At 40.3% G+C, this 24466-nt stretch overlaps 1 protein-coding gene and 1 non-coding gene across 3 annotated transcripts in view; both read right to left on the bottom strand.

Moving 5' to 3' along the window:
• Positions 1-19108: 19108 nt before the first annotated feature.
• Positions 19109-19182, bottom strand: trnan-guu. The gene has a single exon. It is a non-coding gene; the product is annotated as a tRNA-Asn (tRNA).
• Positions 19183-21375: 2193 nt separating this feature from the next.
• Positions 21376-24466, bottom strand: part of LOC109911429 (KH domain-containing, RNA-binding, signal transduction-associated protein 3-like) — a 157574-nt gene continuing 154483 nt past the window's right edge. For both annotated transcript variants that reach the window (XR_007262029.1, XR_007262031.1), the window contains exon 12: positions 21376-21457. The gene's annotated coding sequence lies outside the window, so the exon portion shown is untranslated. The remainder of the gene's footprint in view (positions 21458-24466) is intronic.

Raw genomic sequence — 24466 nt, 5'->3', positions numbered from 1 at the left:
TTTATATTCTGTTCTGATGGAGATGGTCATTGCCTAGCTCTTGCGTGGTACAACTGCTGCATGTCGACACATATTGCTTCAGTATCTGAGAAGTCACAAATGGTGCTGGCTGCCATGGAATCATCAGTGAATATCCCCTTTTAATGGGGAGAACGGAGAGTATTGATGAAGCAGTTAAAGTTAGTTGCACCTAGGACACAACCCTCAGGAACACATGGAGTGATGTCCTGATGCTCACAGAATTAATCTTCAAAATCTACCATCTTCCTTCGTGTTAACGACGACTTCAACCAGTGGAGTTACTATAGTGCATGCTGTAGAATGTACATACTGCTACCATTGTGCATCATTGATGGAGGGAATGAATGGTGAAGGCAGTAGATGAGATGCAATTTAAAAAGGTTGCTTTGTCCTGGATGGTGTCAAGCTTCTTGAGTGTTGTTGGAGCTGCTCTCATCCAGGCAAGTGGGGAATATTTCATCACATGCCTGTGTTGTCCCCTGATGAGAGTGGATATGCTTTGAGGAGTCAGGAGATGAGTTATTAACTGCAGAATTTCTGGACCCTGATGGAAGGAAGGCCTTTAATGAAGTAGTTGAAGATGATCGGGCCTAGGACTACCCTGAGGACCTCCTGCAGAGACGTCCTAGGTCTGAGAAGATTGGCTTCCAACAACCATGAACATCTTCTATTATGTTTGATATGACTCCAACTGGTGGAAAGTTTTCCTCAATTTCTTTTGACTACAGTTTTGCTAGGGATCCTTGATGCCACACACTGTCTGATGTCAGGAATGATGTCACTCTGACTACATGTCTAGAGTTCGGCTCTTTTGTCTGTGCATGAACCAAAACTATAATGGAGTCAGGAGCTGACTGAGTCTGATGCTCAAATTGAGTATCAATGAGAATCTTATTGTTGAATAAGTGCCACTTGACAGCAATATCAATGATATCTTCCAGCACTTTATTGTTTACTGAGAGTAATCTGATGGAGTGATTGGCCAGTTTGGCCAATCTGTGGACAAGGCAGACCTGGACTGTTTTTTACATTGACAAGTAGATACTGGAGTTATAACTGTACTGGAACAACTTGGCTGGGGCACAGCAGGTTCTAGAGTATAAATCTTCAGTATTACTGTTGTCTAAGCTCATAGCCTTTACATTTCTTCGCCTGTTTCTTGATATTAAGTAGAGTGAATTGGCAAAATATTGACACTCGTGATACTGGCAACCTCAAATTCATTCTTCGCTGTTTGATGTCACTCATGGATTATGATGTCTACTTCTCTCACTTTATGCTTCATTTTACATTTCTGAACATTAAACTTCAACTTACTGCTAAATTTAATTGAACTAATTTTCCAAAAACAACTCCTCAGTTTCAATTCATACTTGAGTATCTTCAATCAGTATGACTTAAATTTTTGAAACCCAATAAAAATTAATGGCAAAGTCTTGATCAATCAGAGTTCACTTGCCAATCAATCAGCTCTCTATTTCTCACACTTTATAATTGTTTATCTCTTTGAAACTTGATATTCTTCCATCAGTCTTGATGAGAGAGAGATGAAAAGTTTTGATAGCATTTCCTTTTTTTGCATAATACTAAAAATGAATAAATGTAATTAGGGAAAGGTATCCTAACGTTGACTCTTAGAGTAGCGCACATTCTCTAACTCAACTCCTCCATCTGGTTTCTATAATTCTATTGATTTATTATTTATTCTTAAATATTTGCTTAGAATTCTCCTAGGCTAAAATTGATCTTTTATATCCTGGTTAGATAACCTTTGAATTTTTGGCACATTATATTCTGAGGATTTCCACAGCCCACTTAGGATATAACTACCTTAAAATATAAAAAAAAAAGTTGGGGAAGTGGGTTAGGAAAGCTTTTGGACTTTTACCTCCAGAAATATTGTTGGGTTACATATCATAACAAGGTACTTGTTCTGCTTGATTCTACTTTGAATCAATTTTATTATTACCCTCTATGCTTGGCACAAAGGCAACAGATTGTGGTAGCTACAGGTCAATCATTGTAGCTCCAGAACTTTACTGAAGGAAGTTCTCAGGAGACTGCATCCAACTCAACCTTCATCACATGCTTTATCAAGTTATCAAGTAAATTCCCTCCATCAGAAGGATTGGAGCAAGGCTGACAGTTAATGTTTCTAGCTTTGAGCTCCATTGAAAAGTTCTTTAGCAAAGTCTATTCATAATAGGGCCTAGAAAACATCCAAAATAAGCATGACAAGTATCAGGCAACAAGCAAATTTCAAAAGCACCATTATTGAATCCTTCAACGTTAACATCATACGGGTTGTCTGTAACTTCTAACTAAACTGTCCAGCTAAATCAAGACTGTGGTTACAAGGATGGCATATGGATTTGGTATTCTCTGCCTCTGACTAGTCGAAACCTTTCCAACTCCTGCAAAGCTCGGGTGGGAACTGTGATGAATAGTCTCCATCTGTTTGGATCCATGCACAAAATTCAAAAGTTTGACACTGTCTGAGATGAAGCAGTTTGTTTCATTAGGACCTGTGATGGTAGACAAAATTCAACTGGTTCATTGTATATGGCCTACAGGATATAGTGCAGCAACTCACCGAGTTTAGATCGACAGCACCTTTAATGTTTGTTTTTGGGATGTGGGGGTTTCTGTCCAGGCCACCATTTATTGTCTACCCATGACTGCCCTTGAGAAGGTGCTGTTTCAGTCCTTGGGGTGTGTGACACCCAAGTTGCTGTTAGGATGAGAGTTCCAGGATTTTGACTCAGCAACAATGAAATACTAGTGATACAGTGATGTATAGTTTGGAAGGGAGCTTGTAGGTTGCATTGTTCCTTCGCATCAGCTGCCCTACAATTTGGTAGGCATTATGGGTTTTGAAGGTGCTGTCAGAAGAAGCCTTGCTGAATTACTGCAGGGCATCTTGTAGTTGGCAGAACACTACAGCTACAGTGCAACAATATTGAAGGGATTAAATGCTGAATGAAATGGATTGGGTGGCAATCAAGCAGACTGCTTTGGGTAGTATCAAGCTGCCAGGACAAAGCTCCTTCATCTCCAGGAACCTCTATCCTGACAGTGATAAGATTGAGACAACAAAGTGCAGGGCTGGATGAACACAGCAGGCCAAGCAGCATCATAGGAGCAGAAAGGCTGACGTTTCGGGCCTAGACCGTTCATCAGAAAAAGTTTCTTGATGTCAGAACACCATTTCTTCCACGTTCCCAGAAGCAGGAGTTGGTCATTCAGTACGATCATGGCTCATTGAACACTTAAATGTTTTTTACCCATATTACCTCCATAATCCTTACATCATTCATAAGCAAAAATATATGAACCCATACTTTAAACATACTGAATGACTGAGCTTCCACAACTCTCTGAGGAAGGGAATTCCAAAGATTTGCCAATCTATGAGGAAAAACAATTCTCATCTCAGTCACAAATTGCATCGTCCTTAGATTCACAACCACAGGAAATATTATATTGCATCCATGCTGTCTATCCTTTTGAGTATTTTGTACGTTTCAATGAGATCACTTCTCATTCTTCAAAGCTTTAAAGAGTACGGGCTCTCCCGAGGACAGTCTGGGAACATGCCTAGTGCATCTTTGTTGTGTTCCCTCTATAACAATAATAATAATGTCTTTCCTGAAGTAAGGAGACCTAAACCATATGCACAGTCCAGATGCAGTCTAACCAAACTCCTATATAATTGAAGAAAGACTTTACTCCTTCTGTTTTTAATTACTCTTGCATTTAGGACTAATGTCCTAATAGCCTTCCTATTGCTTGCTGCACCTGCATGTTGGCTCTCATTGACAAAGCCGCCTGAGTTCCTTTGCAGATCTATGCATTCCAAACTATATGAGAAAAAACTACACATTTGTTCTTCCTACCAAAGTGAATAATCTCACAGTTTTCTACATTGTATTCGACATTGTATCTTCTTGTCTGTTCACAAAACCCATCCAAACCCTCTTGAAAGCATTTTACATTTTCCAAAGCAACACACATTCTTGTTTAGCCTTGTATCATCAGCAAATTTGGAAATATTACATTTAATCCCCACATCCAAATTATTGATCTACTTTGTGAACAGCTGGGTGTAAATATTGATCTTCATGGTACTTGACTAACCACAGTCTGTCAGTGTGACAATGACCCATTTATTCCTACTCTCTGTTTTCTGTCTGTTAGTCAATGTTGAAGCCCTGCCAGTATATTACCCCCTTTAGCAAATGTTTTCATTTTGTTAACCAGCCTCTGTGGAGAACCTTATCACAAGCCTTCTGAAAATTTAGCTGTCCTACATCCATCAACACTGCTTTATCAATTTTTTTAGTTACATCCTGAAAAACCAATTTTATCAAACAAGATTTTTTATTTACAAACCCATGTTGACTATGCCAATCAGATTAATTTTATCCAACTGTCCATTTATCATGTCCTTAAGGATGGTTTCTAGCATTTTATCTATGACTGATGTAAGACTACTATGTCTGGTAGTTCCCTGATTTCTTTCCCCTTGCTCCTTTCTTAAACAGCGGAGTGGCATTTGCAAGCTTCCAGTCTTCACGAATCATTTCTGAATCTATGGAATTTTGGAAGATAATCACCAATGCATCAATGATTTCTACAACCACTTCCTTCAAGACCGTGGGATGTAGAATATGAGATCTCAGGGACTTATTAACCTTCAAGCCCATTAATTTTCCTTCTTACCAATACTAATTTCCTTCAAAATCTTATTGTCCCTACTCACTTAGATCTCCAATTCTGGGAAATTTCTTGTGTCTTTACAGAAAACAAGAAACAGCACATTTAGCTTTTTTCTGTCATTTCTCTATTCCCCTTTTAAAGTCTTCCGATTTTAATGGACACATACTCATTTTAGCCAAACTTGCTTCCAGTCTACAGGGACCATGGATATAGAGAGGATATTATTAAATTGGAGGGGGTTCAGAAAAGATTTACCAGGATGTTGCCGCTACGGGAGGGTTTGAGTTATTAGGAGAGGCTGGATAGGATGGGACTATTTTTATTGGACCATAAGAGGTGGAGAGGTGACTTTATAGCGGTTAATAAAATCATGAGAGTCATAGATAAAGTGACTAACAAAGGTCTTTTCCCTAAGGTGGGGGAATTCAAAACTACAGGGCATAATTTTAAGGTGAGAAGAGAAGGATTTAAAAGAGATCTGAGGGCTAACTTTTTCACAGTGGGCGGCTCATATATGGAATGCCAGAGGAAGTTATAGATGCAAGTGCAGTTACAACATTTAAAAGACATTAGGATAAGTAAATGAATAGGGAAGGTTTAGAGGGATATGGGCCAAATGCAGGCAAGTGGGACTAGTTTAGTTTGGGAAACTTGGTTGGCATGGGTGAGTTGCACCGAAAGGTCTGTTTCCATGTTGTATGACTTTATGACTCCACTTCATTCCTCTCAGTAATCTAGGATAAACATCATCCATCTCTGGGGATTATTTATTTTGAGCCCTTTTAGACAATTTTAATGCTGTCAACATATTTTTTTGTCAACTTAATTACTGTATTGAGAAGAAAATGCTTACATTTATGTTTTGCTGCAGTTGTGCTTTTTAAAATTTGTATTTCTCTCTCTGGCATTCTTTCAACATGATTCAAGAATTTGTTCACCTTTCTGTATGCGGGATTTGCACCATTCATCCTTCATCCATATTTCATTCCTGATTAATGTATTTACCCTTGGTAATCATGGTTGTCTTTATTCTACACGCTCACTGGTCGATGTTGAGTCTTCCCTGGGACTCAGGACTCCAGGGACAGGAATCTCGTCTGTCAAGAGGAGCTCCACTGCAGACACCATTACAAGGAGCCCAGGATCCCAAAGAGATGTGAGACCAAGTTTCAGTGACTGCCCACCCTTGGCCTGATGCTGGGTCCCTCAATTAGGAACTGTGGTTATGAAAGGGAGCGCCACTCCACAAAAAGACCCCACCCAAAAAGAAACAAAAGGTTCAGCAGCCAGCCTTCTAGAGGAAGAAAATGCTATGTGACATGCATTCAAGATATTTACTAATTGAATGTTCAGATATGGTGTGACACACCTCTGGAGTAAGCAGGACTTGAACCCAAGTCTTCTGTCTCAGGTAGGGGATACAATCACGATGCTTCAAGAGCCCTGAGAATTGTATTCAATCCCCAGTGACTATTAATTCCAGTGAGCTCAAAGATAATTGATGTCAATTGGCTCCACAATGTGCAAAATTAACATCTTGCAGTGAGTGGGTGACTTCGCCCCAGTGATCCCAGTCCCACTTCCAGCTTAATCAGGGGAGGTTTGCCCACTGCAGAAAGACTGAGGTACAGCATTTCCCATGATACTGTGGTCCCAGTCACCATGTCTCTCCCTGTGACAGGCTGCACAAATCCAGCCCCTCCAGACTGTCATAAAATTTATCATTGGAATTACTTTCTTCCAAAAATAGTCTTGACTTAAAAGTTCTGCATATTATTTGAGTTGAACATATTTCATACCTATTGTAACTTTCCTGTTTCATTAAATTTTATTTGGGTACTTGTTTATATTAAGTTGATGAAATTAGTCTATTACACAAAGAAGTGAAATCTAGAAGATACTGGAAGTCTGAAGTGCAAACTGGAAATGCTGGAAATGCTCAGAAGATTAGATATACTGACCAACATCAGTCTCTAACATTGTAAGCAATATTCTTCTGGTCAAGAAGGCCTGAGTTCAATTCCCAACTGCCCAGGAGGTGTGTAATTTGTGTTTTTCCTTTGGCATTCTCAACTATGGTTTTGCCTTTTATGTTGATTATTCAGCAAGATTGGGAGGAAACTAATGTGGCTAAGTGGTCAGCACTGCTGCCTCACAGAGCCAGGAACCTGGGTTTGATTCCACCATTGGGTGACTGTCTGTGTGAAGTTTGCACATTCTCCCCGTGTCTGCGTGGGTTTGCTCCGGTTTCCTCCCACAGTGCGAAGATGTGCAGGGTAGGTGGATTGGCCATGCTAAATTGCCTGTAGTGTTCAGATTAGGTGGGTATAGGGGGATGGGTCTGGGTGGGATGCTCTGAGGGTCAGTGTGGACTTGTTGGGCAGAAGGGCCTGTTTTCGCACTGTAGGGGTTCTATGGATTTTCTAATGCACAACAACAACAACAGAAATTGCTGAAAAAGCTCAGCAGGTCTGGTAGCATCTGTGAAGAAAAAAATCAGAGTTAATATTTAGGGTCCATTGACCCTTCCTCAGAACTGACCCAAAACGTTAACTTTGATTTTTTTATTCACAGATGCTGCCAGACTTGCTGAGCTTTTCCAGCAACTTATGTTTTTGTTCCTGATTTACAGCATCTGCAGTTCTTTCAGTTTTTATTTAGGCCCATAATGCATATTGAACACTTAGGTGGACAATGGCAGACTTTCCCTGTGACCAAGGTCCCTAGAAACATAATCCCACCCACTGAGAGATGTCAGCCAATCAAAGACCATCACCTATAGACTGCTGCTGTAGTAATGCACCAGCAGAGATCCAAGATCACTGAGGGATCCCAGGTCAAAAGTGGGTCATGAGCAAGATTGAGATCAGATTGAAGGAGGGGTTTATTCACCACGAGCCACTACATCCAGGTTTCTGGTCCTTAAGCAGGCACTGAGCATCTTTGAACTTTGATCCAGCTGATTTATTGTACTTCATGATGGCACATTCCCAAACTGCCACAGGTTAAATATTGGTTAAGTAGCAGGTTAAGACTCCTAATTAGATCTTGCCCTCCAGCTTGATTAGACACATCCCTGCCTCCAAATCTATTCCAGCCTATGCATTTACAGTTAATAAAATACTTTTACTTGTATCACTTCAGAGAGTAAGCTGGAGACCTGGGGAGGTGCAGCATGACCCTGTTATTCGTTTACTTTAACATTAAATATATAACTAGAGCAGTTAATTATGTAACTTTCTACATCATGCAAGTTCTTTAAAAAAATGCTCAAATTCAATTGATGCAGCTACATCACTTCTTTCACACCGAGATATACACTTTGCATGTTGCATTCATTAGGATCCTTAGTCAGCCATGTCAGTAAATGTGCATTTTCATTGTTTTCATGGGAATAAAATGCTTGAAAAGAATGCTAACGCTCCTTGTCTTCATCTGCATCATCTTGCACATCTTGTCACATCTGTAGGTGAGTTAAGCAGTCAGGGTGCATTACTGCAGTGCTTCTCATGGATAGCACACAATGCTGTCATTGAGAGTCAATGGTGAAGGAAAGGAATGTTTAAGGTAATGGTTGTGGTGTTAATCAATGTTGCTTTGTCCTGTTGCTACTATCAAGTTTCTTGATGGCAGCGGAGGAGTAGGCAGCATTTAGGCTTTTCTACTCCTTTCCCCATCCACTTTTCTTTTTATTCTTTTCTTTCTTCTTACCTTGCATTGGCGGAAGGCTGAGTGTGGAATGGAACCCGGTGGCAACGGCTAGGTGAGCCCAATGGTGAAGAGATTGTACCTAGAGGGTGGTGACGCCAACATTGGTGGGTCTGGCAGTGGCGGTGATGAGGTGGTCGCAAAGGCATGGTAGTACATGCTTTGTTGAAAGCCAGCTCAGGACTCATGGCAGCGAGGGTGTGGTGAAGCCTTGAACTGGAGCAGCGGATAAAGAACAAAGATGGATTCTCTTTCAGTTAGATTTTTTTAAAAATTAAGTTATTCAAAATGTCACAGAAACACGACGACAGTTGAAGTTTTTTTACAATATTTTCCCTTTAAATACAAGTGATAATAGTCATTCAATCAATTGTTCAATATCCCATGTTAGGGAAGTGCTGAGTATTCTACCACACTTGTGATTTGAAGACAGGAGGTGAGATGCTTGCCGGATAATTCTTACCTCTGACCTGGTCTTGTAGCTGCAGTATTCCTATGGTTGGCCAAGTTCAGTTTCATTGTCAATGATAGTCACCAGAATTTTGAGTGTTAGAGTTTCAACAATGATAATGTCATTGAATGTCAAGAGGTAGTAGTTAGATCTCTCTTGTTGCAGATGGTCAGTGCCTGGCACTTGAGTAGCAAGAAACATTTGTGCTACATCTCAGCTCAAGCTTTGTTGTTGTTCTGCTTGAGTTTCGGACGTGTCATAAATGGTGACGAACATTGCGTAATCATGAGCGAACATTTAATTTTGGACCTTATGAAGGGGTCCAGATTGGTTATTCATGAAGTAGGTGAACTTGGTTGAGTCTAGAACACTACGTTGAAGGACACTGTCCTTTCTCTGAGATGTTGGAACTCTAATAACCGCTTTACCTTGTGCAAGGCATGACTCCAAACAGCAGATAGCCTTCCCCTGATTTACACTGACTCCAGGTTTCTACAGCTCGGTGATCAAATGTTGCCTTGAAAGGTCACTGTCACTTCAATTCTGGAATCCAGCTCTTTTGTTCCTGTTTGGACCAAGCCTGAAAATAGGCTCAGGATCTAAGTGGGTCGAGTAGAATCCAAACTGCACACCAGTAAGCATTTGGAAGTACCACTTGATGATAACTTCCATCTCTTTGCTGATGATTAAGTGTAAACTATTAGAGCGGTAATTAGTTGGATTGGAATTGTCTTGCTATTTCTGAATAAGACATGTCTGGGCAATTTTCCAGATCATTGGCTAGATACCTGTATTATAGCTGTACTGGATGAGTTTGACTCTGGGTGCAGGTAGCTGTGGAGCAAGTGTTCAGTACTATTGCTTGAATGATCTCAAGTCCCATCACATGGAGTAAATCTAATTAATCAGCAAAGACCAGCATCTGGCAATCTCAGCAGGAGAACCAGATGCATTATTCATTCAGTGCCTTTGGCTGAAGATGGATGTGAATGCTTTAGACAGGACTTTTGCACTAGTGTGCTGGGCTCCTCCAGCATTGAAGATGAGGATATTTGTGGATCTCCTTGTCCGGTGAGCTGTTTAATTGCCCACCACTATTCATAAGTGGATGTGATGACTACAGAACTTAGATCTGATCCATTAACCATGGAATCATCTAGCCTTGTCACTTGATGAAGTTTCTATCGTTTAGCACACAAATAGTCCTGTGTTGTATTTTGTTGAAGTTGACACCTCATTTTTAAGGATTGCCTTATGATGCTCTAATCATGCTCTCCTGCATTTTTCATTTAATCAACCAGCTTGATGGTTATGTTAGAGTGGGGTGTATGATGGGCCATGAGCTTACAAATTATTCTTTTGAGTTGCTAGATCTCTTTGAAATCTGGCCCACTTAGCAGTGGTAGTACCGTACATTTTGATGGAGGATTTCCTCAATGTGAAGACAGGAATTTATGTCCACAATGTTTGTGCAGTGGTCACATTTACCAATACTCTCATAGACACATGTAGGTTGGTGTGGATAATGTCAAGTATTTTTTTTCCCCTTGTTGGTTCCCTTACCACCTGCCACAGACCTAGTTTAGCAGCAATGTCCATTAGCACTCAACCAGCTCAGAAGAGGTGCTTGCAAGCCACTCTTGGTTATGGACGTTGAACTCTCTAGAGAACATTCTTCGCCCTTTCCACAACAAGTGCTTCCTCAAATTTGTGTTCAACATGGAAAAGCACTGATTAATTAGCCAAAGTGGGTAATGGTGTGTGATAATCAGCATGAGGTTTCCTTGTCAATGTTTGACATAATGTTGAAACTTCCTGGGGTCTGGAGACAATATTAAGGACTCCTAGGGCAACTCCCTCCTGACTGTATACCACAGTGCAGCTATCTCTGCTAGGCCTCTCCTGTTATTGGTACACAACATAGCCAAGGGATGGTGATATCTGGGATGTTGCCCATAAGATGTGATGTTGGGAGTAAATCTAAGTCAGACCGTTTCTTGACTAGGCTGTAGAATAACTCTCCTAATTTTCGAATCAGCAATTACATGTTAGTAAGGAAGGCATTGCAGAGTTGACAGGGCTAAGTTTGCCACTAACTTTTCCAGTGCCTGGGTTGTTTCTAGTGGTCCATCTAGTTTCACTACATTTATGTTTTGATATCTAAGAAGTTCTAGCTCCCTACTTTAGTCCTAAGTTCACAAGGAGGGCAGTCTGCATACTTTTTTTACTTTGTTTCTCCACCATCAAATTGTCTGAGTTTCTAATGAGATGAAACATTTACAAGCAATGCTCATTAGAGACGGAGCAACAACAATAAAAGTGAGGAAATGTAGGAAGAGAGGCAAAGGAATAAATCCAAATGGAAAGGGGTGGGGGTAGAGTTTGTGTATTCACATTCTGCTGGTGAAATGGGAAAATAAATGTAAATAAAAGTTTAAGATATCTCAGGTAGCATTTTGACCAGCAATGTAGCTTTTGAAAAATAGTTCTATTAATCCAGTGTATTAAGGTTGCTTATGATCAGATACATTAGTAGAACAAGCAGGGCACAAACAGAAGTGAAAAGATTAAAACAAATAATCACATCCCAGTGGTATGAGTGAATTATACAGGCTAGTGCAATAACGTCCCTGTGAGAATGATGCTGGGCTTACATGAAATGGCTCCTTTCTCACGTGAAGGTAGCTAGATGTGCCACCCTAAGACGTTAAGCCATCGTACTGGGGCAATAAACAGATAAGATGTTCCAGTAAGTAAAGATTAGGTGTCCTATTGTATAGGATGGACAAAAGGGCTAAAAGTTAATGATGATATTCAACACAGCATAAGAAAATAGATTGTACAAGATGGAAAAATAGGCTGGGAATGTTTAGAATAATACTTGACAAGTTGCATGAGTCCAGTGAACATTCCTTTACAAGCCAAAGATGACACCTGCACTTATTTTTCCATCCTGTGTTTTCTGTACCAGCCAGCAATTTTGTCTTTTTGTATCTGCTTTCTTTCTGCTGGCTGTTTGTCACACCGTATAAGCGAGGGAGTTTCGTTCCAGACTGCTGCTACCACACAAACTCCACCCCCACCCCTTTCCATTGTATTTACTCCTTTGCCTCTCTCCCTAGATTTCCTCACTTTTATTGTTGTTGCTCTGTCCCTAATGAGCATTGCTTGTAAATTTTTCATCTCATTACTGCTGCTTCTGCTGGACTTCGCCTTGGCTCAGAATTGTGAAGAGTGCCAGGAACGAACCTAAGCCTCCAGACCAGCCATCGATTGAGGGATCCCCAACAGGCAGAAGAACATGAGACTTCTTGCTTTTTCTAGAAAGGCGTGAGACTTGTTGCTTTTTCTTCCTGTTTTCTTTTCCATTTATTATTACCACTATAATCATTTATTTATTGCCATTATAATTTTTTTTCTTATTCAATAAACACTCATATTTAAGCAAATTGCTGTTGTCAAGCCTTCTTTTAATTATATTTAACTAAATCTGAAAAGAAGCACTTATCAAAGTGTTTGATAAGGTTTCCCATGGTAGGCTATTGCAGAAAATACGGAGGCATGGGATTGAGGGTGATTTAGCGGTTTGGATCAGAAATTGGCTAGCTGTAAGAAGACAGAGGGTGGTGGTTGATGGGAAATGTTCATCCTGGAGTTCAGTTACTAGTGGTGTACCTCAAGGATCTGTTTTGGGGCCACTGCTGTTTGTCATTTTTATAAATGACCTGGATGAGGGTGTAGAAGGACGGGTTAGTAAATTTGCGGATGACACCAAAGTTGGTGGAGTTGTGGATAGTGCAGAAGGATGTTGCGGGTTACAGAGGGACATAGATAAGCTGCAGAGCTGGGCTGAGAGGTGGCAAATGGAGTTTAATGCGGAAAAGTGTGAGGTGATTCACTTTGGAAGGAGTAACAGGAATACAGAGTACTGGGCTAATGGTAAGATTCTTGGTAGTGTGGATGAGCAGAAAGATCTCGGTGCCCAGGTGCATAGATCACTGAAAGTTGCCACCCAGGTTGATAGCGTTGTTAAGAAGGCGTACAGTATGTTAGGTTTTATTGGTAGAGGGATTGAGTTTCGGAGCCATGAGGTCATGTTGCAGCTGTACAAAACTCTGGTGCGGCCGCACTTGGAGTATTGCGTACAGTTCTGGTCACCGCATTATAGGAAGGATGTGGAAGCATTGGAAAGGGTGCAGAGGAGACTTACCAGGATGTTGCCTGGTATGGAGGGAAGGTCTTATGAGGAAAGGCTGAGGGTCTTGAGGCTGTTTTCGTTAGAGAGAAGAAGGTTAAGAGGTGACTTGATAGAGACATACAAGATGATCAGAGGATTAGATAGGGTGGACAGTGGGAGCCTTTTTCCTCGGATGGTGATGGCTAGCACGAGGGGACATAGCTTTAAATTGAGCAGTGATAGATATAGGACAGATGTCAGAGGTAGGTTCTTTACTTAGAGAGTAGTAAGGGCGTGGAATGCCCTGCCTGCAAAAATAGTAGACTCGCCAACTTTAAGGGCATTTAAATGGTCATTGGATAAACATATGGATGATAATGGAATAGTTTAGGTTAGATGGGCTTCAGATTGGTTTCACAGGTCAGCGCAACATCGAGGGCCGAAGGGCCTGTACTGCGCTGTAATGTTCTATGTTCTATGGATACATGCTGTGATGTAGTGACGAGGATGGGATTCGGGAAAATATTTAAGAGAAGGGAAAGGCAACTTGATGCCCTGGAGACCTTCCGTATTCCAGGATGGAATGCAGCAGACTCTGGATTCAGGGCTGTAACTAATTTGTTAGCACAATTAGGACCTTTGCAAGAACAGGGAATGGTCATAGCTGGAAAAAGATAGAAAAAAAGGGTCAGTCATACAGGCTGCTGTACACTAGTGCTAACGGGAGGCAGGCTTCCCTAGAAACCACGAATGGGATGGATATTGTTAACAGCTTTGCGTTCTACATGTAGGGAACTGTAAGAATGCCAGGCCAGAAGTGGGCAGCTTGAGGCCACATTGACAGCAATACAACAGTGTAACGTTGTCCTAACAGAAGCAGTTAGGACAGCTCAGGAAAGAGCTGAGAAAGCAGAGCAGAAACAGAATCAAGTAGTATGCTGTATGGCGACAGTACAACAGAAAAAGAGAGCAAAACGGCGAAATTAGAAAACTTGACCCAGTCAAAGTGTGCACGTTATTAACCTTGGAATGGGACCCCGGCCATTGGGATGGAGGCATTTTCTATTCATCTGATTCAGAGTCTGAATGGACAGACTGGAAAGGGTATGTTCCACCTCCGGACCCATCCTCAGGAAAGGCACTCATAGCACCACCCCTAATAACGAATAAGGCAAACAGGTAGGAGGACAGAACCCACAAAATTCGAGAACAGTGAGAGATTACTCTATGTCTGAATTACAGGATTTGGGGCCACCCTTGGCATCTTGGCTATGCTGTCGTGGGACCAAGATGCCGCCCATATTATGCTGAGTGCCACAGAGCAGGGGAATCTGGGGGCACTAAGTGTTGATCCACATGTAAATAGTGTCTTTAGAAACATAGGATAAAGTGGGTCATTGTGGAATGCACTGACACCAGCAGCAGGAAGTAGGTACCCTTCCCTGATATATAGGGAAGGTGTTGCTGAAAAATCGGAGACCATGTCAGAAGGTATAAAACATTTGAGGGATTTGGCTATGCAGGTAGGTATGTATTCTTCACAGTTTCAGGGTCCAGACCAGAAAGCTTTCACAGCTGGAATGAGGAGCCGGCTAATACAAAGTGGTCTGGGCTGGATGAGAGGTGCCCTGTTAGCCCTATTAGGGCCAGCCAGAGACAGGCAGTGGGACAGGTATGTTTGTTGTTAGGACAGTTAGAGGATATGGAGGCTGGTGAGCAAAGAGTGAGGCCCACCCGAGCAAGTGGTAAACAGGGACAAGGTGGAGATGGGGTGGGTTCGAAGGTGAAACAAAAGATAACCGGAAAGGAAATGTCTGCAGCATTATTAAAAGCAGGAATAGAGAGGATTAAGATAGATGGAATACTTACAGATACCATTTATAATATGTGGAGAATGCACTGCTCTCCAAAGGGTAGGGAAGTAAGAAAGATCAAATCAGATGTGGAAGGAGGAAAGGAAAACCAACAGAGGACAGGGTTTGCACTCCACTCCAACGCAGAAAACGTTGAAAAAATGATCATACATAAGGAAGCTAAAACTGTTCCAAATCAGAATTTATTCATTAAAGGTGCACATGCCTTTCCCACTGAAAAGCAATGTCCCACTGCAAATAGGCAGATTCCACTAAGAGAAATGTATTCACCTTCTATGAAAGATGTCATGATTTCCAGTGCTCCATGTGACCAGTCAGTTAACATGTCTGTGACCTTTGCAATCAATCCAAATTCAACTTTATTTTCAGATTCTTTTAAAAATCACGCTACTGCTATAAAACAAGATGATTGCATCTCACATAATTTATGTGCCTCAAACCTGCCTATAATATCTAATGTGTCCTCTTCAGTTATGGAAACAGTACTTGTGACAGTCAGAACCTCTACCTTCCTTTCACACAGATTGCTTCAATGTCAAACCCAATATCAATATGTTTTGATCTGTCAAGAAATTCAAACCCAATATGCAGTACACTACCTATAACATGAAGGGTGTAATTTTACTATGAGCATTATTACCGCAACTCGTGTACAGAAGTGGTGTAACTATTACACTCCCTTATCTGTTTGGCCAGCAATTATGGCTGCAGGAGATGAGAAGAAAGTGGATTGATGAGAGGAATAAAACTCACAGTGGGACTGAATGTTAGGGGTGGATTGTATAGGATGGGCCGAAGGACTAAAAGTCAATCATGATATTCGACAGCTACGTGAGAAGTTAGATTGTAGAGGATAGGCTGAAGGGCTAAAATTGTTGATGATACTCGACAAGCTGCATGACCTTGGATGAGTCCTGAGAACATTCCCGTAAGTGTCGCGGACAGCACAGTTAAAAAAAAACTTGTTTTCTGTATGAGCCAGCAGTTTCATCTATTGTATCTTGGTTTTTGTACTGGTTGTTTGTCACACTGTATGAGAGACAGAGACAGAGAGAGAGAGAGAGAGTTTTGTTCCAAGGCTGCTGGACTTCACCTTGGCTTGGAATCGTGAGCAATGCCAGGAATGAACCTAAGCCTCCAGATCAGCCATCGATTGAGGGGCCCCCGACAGGCAGAAGAACATGAGTTTTGTTGCTTCTTCTAGAAAGATGAGACTTGTTTTTTCCCCCTACTTTCTTTTCCATTTATTATTACCACTATAATCATTTATTACTGCCATTATAACATTATTCTTAATTAATAAACATTTCTATTTAAGCAAGTTGCTCTGGTCAAACCTTCACTTAATTATATTTACCCTAATCTGAAAAGAACTGCTTGGATTCTCACTGTGATCAAAGACACTCATCAAAGCAAGACTAAAGTCATAACAATCGGCCACCTGTTTATCTCTCCTCCTCCACTCTCACCCACAGCTGGAGTTTAACCATGATTAGATGAATGAAATCACATGCATCATAATTGATCGGCATATTCAAATAATGTATGCCAATGTAAAACAAGTATAAATATCAAAGTTTTCTTTTATTTCTGCATAGACTGAGTTATAAGGGCAGCAGCGGCACTGGCCCTACCTCTGGGCTAGAAGGTGCACATGCTTTAGATGTGTGTCATACACGTTGATTTAAAACAACTGTAACTTATTGGTTCCTCACCAAGGTCAGACAAAAAACCAGTGAGAAATGACTGGTTTGACTTCGACCTGGATGAAATGTGTTATGGATTCCAAACTATTATTTGCTTTTGATTTGAGCTCAGATCAAAAATAATTGCATGGAAGCTGTGTTATTACGCCTTTGAGTTAGCTTTCTTTACCGAGCTTGCAACATTAAGACTGCTCTGAAACCTCTTCATATCTGCAATGCATCTAGACCTATATAATTTATCCCTTGGCAACAAAAGATTCCACTCCAATTCCATCTTCGATTAGAGATCTCACCAACTGTTAAATTTACTTAATTACAGTGCTCATTAAATCTCATACTTAATCACGTATTCCAATATGATTATTTTGTAAGCAACAGTTGCTTGTCATGGCAGAAAAGGACAAGTATTTCATTTGTATGGAACAAAATTCATCTATTTATTCATTACGCAGGGGCAGTTAGTATCTGAATACTTCAGCAAATGTACATAAGATTGATGAGAATGAACACACAAGGTGGAGATCTTACTTGAAACAGAATAAAAATGTTAATGCCACAGATACCAGACTGGCAAGCATTATATTAACTGATTTTGTTTTAACATTGTAACTTGGCATTTGTTACTAATAGTATGAATTATGCAAGGAGACAGCAGCCTCTGTTTGTGAAGAATATGAAAGGGCCTTCATCTAAATTGAACCCTTCTCATTTCCCTGGGTTAACTATGCAGTGAAGACAGGCTCCCAGCTCTAATGGTCTGTTAAGCCAGTTCACATCCATGAAGAGGAAAACCACTCTCTGTATGGAGGTAGAGCAAGAGACACTCACTTCTTGCCCAGTTGTTGTGTTTGGTGTTCTAAAAAATTTAAACAGGAATTAGAGAGAGACTGCAAGCAAAAATCACTTGTTCAAAGTCTTTCACTGATATGACACTTGGGAGGGGCTGGAAGTAAAGGTGTTCCGTTCCACTGCAGCATATATCATAACATATCCAAACAGGTCAGTTACAAATAGTCTATGATACTTAGCCCGTCTCTAGAAGATGAAACTCCATGTCAATACTATTTTTTTCTTTCAGAGTCAGATCTTGGGCAGAAGTCAGAGTGAGCAGTCCGGAGACACAAGAGCTTATCACTTGGTATCACATATTTTCAACACGTAGGCAGTAGACAAGTAATAGGATCGTCTGAAAAGAGGGTGCAAATTCTTATGGTCTTTCTCACAAGAGCAAGGATTCAGAGAGGCTCTCAAGGCCTCATTTTCCTCTATTAGATGATCTGATATCACACAAAATCAGTTATTCAATAGAAAATCTAGGTTGAGTTTAACTACTCAATAGTAGGTTAAGACAAATACAAACATGGAATAACAGTAGGCCACTCAGCCATTCAGTAAGATCATGGCTGATTTGATTTTAATCTCAACTCTACATTTCTGCTCTAGCTGCATACTAACCTTCTGTGATTCATGCACTAGACACCCCAGATTTCTCCACATCTCAGAGCTCTGCAACCTCTCATCATTTAGATGTTTTTCGTTGACAAAATGGAAAATTTCACACTTTTCCACAAACTTCTGTGTCCGATCTTTGCTAACTCCCTTAAACCTATCCATATCCCCCCTTATGTCCTCTTCACAACTCACTTTGTTTCATTCACAAATTTAGCTACTATATCTTTAATTCCTTCATTCAAATCATTTATGTGAATTGTAAAGAGCTGAGGTTCCAACACTGGCTGTTGTGGCACACTACTACTGCCATTTATTACAACTCTGTGCTTCCTGTTAGCCAGCCAATCTTTTATCCATGCCAATATTTTGCCCCCAATACAGTGAGCTGATTTTCTGCAATAACCTTTTGACATGGCACTTTATCAAATGCCTTCTGGTAATCTATGTACGATACATCCTCTCGTTCTCCTTTATCCACGGTACAAGTTAGATCGTCCAATAAATTAGTTAAACACAATTTCCCTTTGACAAAAAACATGTTGGCTCTGCCTGATCACCTTGAACTTATCCAAGTGCACTGTCATAAAATCTTTAGTAATAGCTTCTAACATGTTCTACTTTGCTCCTACATATTATGTATGCATAGAATCATCACAGAATCATAGAAATCCTACAGTGTGGAAACAGACCCTTCGGCCCAACAAGTCCACACCAACCCTCAGACATCCCACTCAGACCCATCCCCCTATAACCCACCTAATCTACACATCCCTGGACACTACGGGCAATTTAGCATGGTCAATCCACCTAGCTTGCACATTTTTGGACTGTGGGAGGAAACTGGAACAGCCGGAAGAAACCCACACAGACACGGGGAGAATGTGCAAACTCCACATAGACAGTCGCCCAAGGACAGAATCAAACCCAGGTCCCTGGTGCTGTGAGGCAGCAGCGCTAACCATTGAGCCACCGTGCCGCCCACAAAAGTGAGATCGGCTTTTGTCTCTGGGTGGTTTTGAACCACCAACCTTCCAGTTAACAGCCGAATGTGCTAACCTATTGCACCACAGAAACAGGTACAGGAATGGTTTATTGCAGAAGTTGGGCTAAAGTGACATATGCAAAACCAACCTTTAGGAAATAATCAATGGACTTCACCTCTCAGTTGTCACCTGTCATCAACTCCTATGATGAATGGTCTGCATTGTGCTATTGTTCTAGTGCTGCTAATGCCAGACAAAGCAATTCAGAGTAACATATCATTAAAGGACATACGTTATCATCAGTCAGATGTTGAAACATGAGCAGCTTATGCTGTAAACAGGTTAGCTTGCAAAACTAGACCAGGAAGCAAACTTCTGCAGCTTCACAAATAACGCCACAGTCAGCACATTTTCTTTACACTGAAATGCTGTATGAATACTAAGGGTCTGCAGATGGCTTGCAGTGCATGGGCTCATCTCCATCATTGCCTGAAGTATTAAGAGCACCAACCCATACTCATTTCCTCTTCAGAAGCCCATTTGGCCCATCATGTTTCTTACCTCCAATTCTTTTTCTTCATTAAGATAAACTCTCCCTCCCCCACTCCAGGAATCAGTCAAACAAACCTTCTCTGAACTGCTTCTAATGTATTCATATTCTTTCTTAGATAAGGAAATCAAAACTACACAATACTTAAAATGATCTCCGCGATGTCCTGTACAGCTGCAGCAAAACATCCTACTTTTATTTGCCATACCCCTTGCGATAAAAAGACAACTAATTTGCTTTTCTAATCACTGAGATTCATATGCAAGAACATCCAGATTCCTCTGTAACTCAGAGTTCTGCAATCTCTCAGTTTAAATATGTTGGTTTCTATTCTTCCTACCAAAGTGGACAAGTTTTTTATTTTTCTATATTATGCTTTATCTGCGACTTTTATTGTGCCCACACACAACCTAGAATATGCCTTTGCAGATTTCCAATGTCTTTTTCATAACTTTCTTTCCTATCTGATTGTCTTCATCAAATTTGGGCTGTTCATGCAAGTCAGAGTTAATTTGTAAATAATTGAGGCCCCAGCACTAATTCCTTTGTCACTCAATCTAAAAATGTCATATTTACACCTGCATTGTTTCCTGTTAGCTAACCAATCCTCTATTCATCAAAATGGTAATCCCTTCACCATGAACTATTATATTACATAATAACCATTAACATGTGAACTGCTTTCTAGAAATCTAACAACTATCATTCCTTTCATTATGACTTGCAGACTTTTAGAACCCAGATTTGCTGTCACTCCAAGAGACATCCATGATTACTATTATCAATTTTTTTTCAACCCTGGTTGGAATCCCACACTAAGCGTCTATGTTTTCACCCAGATTTGTAGCACAAAAATACTCTTAGCTGTACAATACTATTACAATTGGAGAAAGTAAATGGAGAAAGACTTGACTCCCAGGCAGGTAGTAGATAGATGAAAACAAATCCGTCAGTAAAGTGAATTTAATTGGTTGACTCCCCAGTTCTTATTCTTAACTTATCATATGTGCTTATATAAAGCTTATTTTTGAGGCCAAATGTTTGGGCAAAAAAGTAGAGGGCAATTAACTTGTACAAAAGTAACATTCTTGAAGGGTTGAAATACATGCCAATACTTGGGAATTGCCAAGTGTTGCTGGCCATGGTCCTGAATTGAAAAGGAAACTGCTGTCCCAGTACTTAGTTTAAAATGGGAAATGAATGGTTGAGAAAAATACTCACTCGACACTTCCTGCCAACCTGTCTCTCAAAACAAGCAGAAAGTATCTGAAGAATTAAGAATTCTTTGGCCAGGTGTTAGAGGCCAACTCAGACACGTCATGTGTATGAAATGGAGGACTTTGCAAAAGATCAGAGGTGGACCTTTACACAACATCAACTATTTACCAGTATTATTCGTGACAATACACTGCAGAAACTCAATACATTTTTGAAACCTATGGTTTTGACTATAATCCCTTTAGTGTTGTCAGAGGAGCGTGTGTACACAATTTAAACATACAAATCTCCTCCCTTGCAACCTCTACTTCAGAAGCAGCAAAAAAACTGTAACAACTGATTTCTAGATTAGTTGTAAATTCTAAAATGTATAAAATTATTAATGAATGAATATAAAGTAAACAAAATTCAATAAATGCAAAACATAAGAATTGCTTTAATAAAAATATACATTTACAGATATTTACAATTTTCACAATTTAATTTATAAACAACATAAAAATGAAGTTGGATTTTCATTTCTTTGTGATGTCTGCCAATCTGTGGACTTCTGTGCTGCTGAGCTTCATTTTAACCAATGGTAGGTGAAAACAATCTCCTGTTGAAGAACAAACAATGATCTTTATTTCTGGTACATCTTTAGAATCATAGAATCCCTACATTCGGCCCATGGAGTCTGCACTGACCCTCTGAAGAGCATCCCACTCAAAACCAGTCCCCAACCTAATCCAAGTAACCTTGCATTTAACATAAACAAAAACCGAAAGAACTGCGGATGCTGTAAATCAGGAACAAAAACAAAGTTGCTGGAAAAGCTCAGCAGGTCTAGCAGCATCTGTGAAGGAAAAAACAGAGTTAACTCCTCAGTTCTGAGGACGGGTCACTGGACCCAAAATGTTAACTCTGTTTTTCCCTTCACAGATGCTACCAGACCTGCTGAGCTTTTCCAGCAACTTTGTTTTTGTTGCATTTAACATAATCCACCTAAGCTGCGAATATGCATCTAACCTGCACATCTTTGGACTGTGGGAGGAAACTCAAGTACTTGGCAGAAACCCACTGAGACATGGGGAGAACGTGCAAACTCCACACAATCAGTCACCCAAGGCTGGAATCGAATCTGGGTCCCTAATGTGGTGAGGCAGCAGTGCTAACCACTGTGCCATCCAGTTGTTTTACTTCTTAAAACTGTACATATCACCTTATGCTAATTTTAACCGCTTTCACCAACGTTCATTTCCTATTTCAAAGTTGATTCTGAAGAGCATAACACCTAGAAGTAGGTCATTTGACCCCGCCAGTCTACTCCACCAATGAACTCATGGCTGATATAATAATCATCAACTCCACTTTCCTGCCTTTTACCCATAATCATTGATTCCCTAACTGATTAAAACACTTGTCTATCTCAGTCTTGAATATGCTTAATGATCCAGCCTCAATACCCCTCTGTGGTAAAGAATTCCACAGATTCACCACCCAGAGAAATAAAATTCCTCAATTCTGCTTAAATAGGCAACCTCTTACTCTGAGATATTGCCCTCTGGTCTTAGACTCTTCAAGCTGAAATGACCTCCTCGCGTTTACCCTGTCATATTTCTAATGAATATGTTCCAATAAGTTCTCCTTTAAATTTCATAAACTCCACGGAGTATAGCCTAACCTATTCAACCTCTCCTCATAAGAAAATCCCTCCATATCCAGGATCAACCCAGTTAGCCATCTCTAATGCCAGGATATCCTTCCTTAGATAAGGGAACCAGAGCTACTCACAGTTTTCCAGCTGTGATCTGACAAGTGTCTTGTATAATTTTAGCAAGACCTCAATTTTTATACTCCATTTCTTTGAAATTAAGATCAACATTCCACTTGCCTTCCCAAATTCCTGCCGAACCTGGATGCTAGCTTATTGTGATTCATGCACTGGGATCCCCAAATCCCTTTCTGCAGCAACTTTCTGTGGTCTTTCCATATCTAAATACTATTAATCACATCTATTTTTCCTCCCAAAGTGCATAACCCCACATTTTCTCACAATATATTCCATCTGCCCAGTATGTGCCCACTCCCTTAACCTATCTATATCCCTTCCTAGACTCCTTGTGTCAACCTCCCTACTTGTCTTCCACCTATTTTTGTCATCCACAAACGTGATGATTGTACGTTTACTTATGTCATCCAAGTCATTTATATTGTAAATAGTTGTGGCCCCAGTTATATGCCTCCCCCCATCCCAATTCTATGTTTTCTATTAGTTAGCCAATTCTCTATCCATACAACACCCATCACTACAGACACTGAGGTATTAACTAGCCTTATGTATAATACCTTAACAAATGCCTTTTGGATATCCAAATGGATAAATGCTTCTTTTATCTATCCTTCTTGTTACCTCCTCAAAGGACAATAATGATTCCGTCAGGCATGGTTTCACCTGACTCTGATTGGTAATATTATGGGTTTCTAAATGCTCAGCTATTATATCCTTTATAATAGACTTGAAAATGTTCCCAACAATAGATGTTAAGCTAACTTTTATTTGGTTTTTTATTCCTCCCTTTTGGAGTAAGGGTGTTACATTAAGTTTTCAAATCCTCTGGAACTTTTCCAGAATCTACAGATCCTTGAGATTACTACCAGTCCATCAACTATCTCTACAGCTTATGCCTTTAAAATTCTTGAATGCAAACCTTCAGATCCAGGGGATTTAATTGGTCTTTAGCCTCATTAGTTTCCCCTTTCCTCTGGTGATAATTCCCATATTTATTTCCTCATCTCTTTTAGCCCCTTCATTATTTACTATTTTTGGAAAGCTATTACTATCCTCTACTGTGAAGCCTGTTGTAAAGTATCGTTCTACTTCTTTGCCTTTTCCTAGTTCTCCATTATTATTTCCCCAGCCTCATTCCCTACGGGGCCTGTATTCGCTTTAGCATCTCTTTCTTTTTATATATTTAAAGAGGCTCTTTCTGTCCATCTTGGTATAACTTGCTAGTTTGTCCTCAATTATTTATGAGGTCATCTGGTCATTTGGTGAAAACACAAAAGATATATAGATCTGCTGCTGGGCTTCCCATTAGGTATATATTATTAGAACCTGCCAAACAATTACCTTGCTGGTACATTCTTAACACTTGTCAGCAAACTAATTGCTTGACATGTCCTAGTTTCCAGTTCATTTTCATTTACAAAATTGAGTGACTAGCAGTTACAATTGGACCTGATACAGTGCACACCAGAGATTGGGTAAACTGAATAAAATACAGTAAATAGGTGATAGGTGCATTTCAAGAGATCCAAAGAGTAAAAGGTAAATTCCTAGTATTTACAAAGGTCTCAGACTTTGCAAAGGCTGAGCAACAGAAAACCTTGGAAAAATCCATCTGTTGGAGACAATGTGTGAGAAAGCAAAAATCTGAATCTCTTCTCAAAAACCTGAAAATGATTCAAAACTCCAAAAAACCTGACTGATGGATCAAGTGGTTGGGGTTTGAATGAGTTGAGAGTAACCCTGTTTGCTACTCAGAAGATAACTTTCTCAGGTAATAGCATATCCTGGAAGAACGTAACAACTAGGAGCAGGCTATTCAGTCCCTTGAGGTGGTTC

The sequence above is a fragment of the Rhincodon typus genome, chromosome 4 (genome assembly GCF_021869965.1).
Source record: "Rhincodon typus isolate 14 chromosome 4, sRhiTyp1.1, whole genome shotgun sequence".
In the NCBI taxonomy this organism is placed as follows: domain Eukaryota; kingdom Metazoa; phylum Chordata; class Chondrichthyes; order Orectolobiformes; family Rhincodontidae; genus Rhincodon; species Rhincodon typus.
Note: the sequence above shows the minus strand (reverse complement) of the source record. Positions and strands in the feature narration are given on the sequence as shown.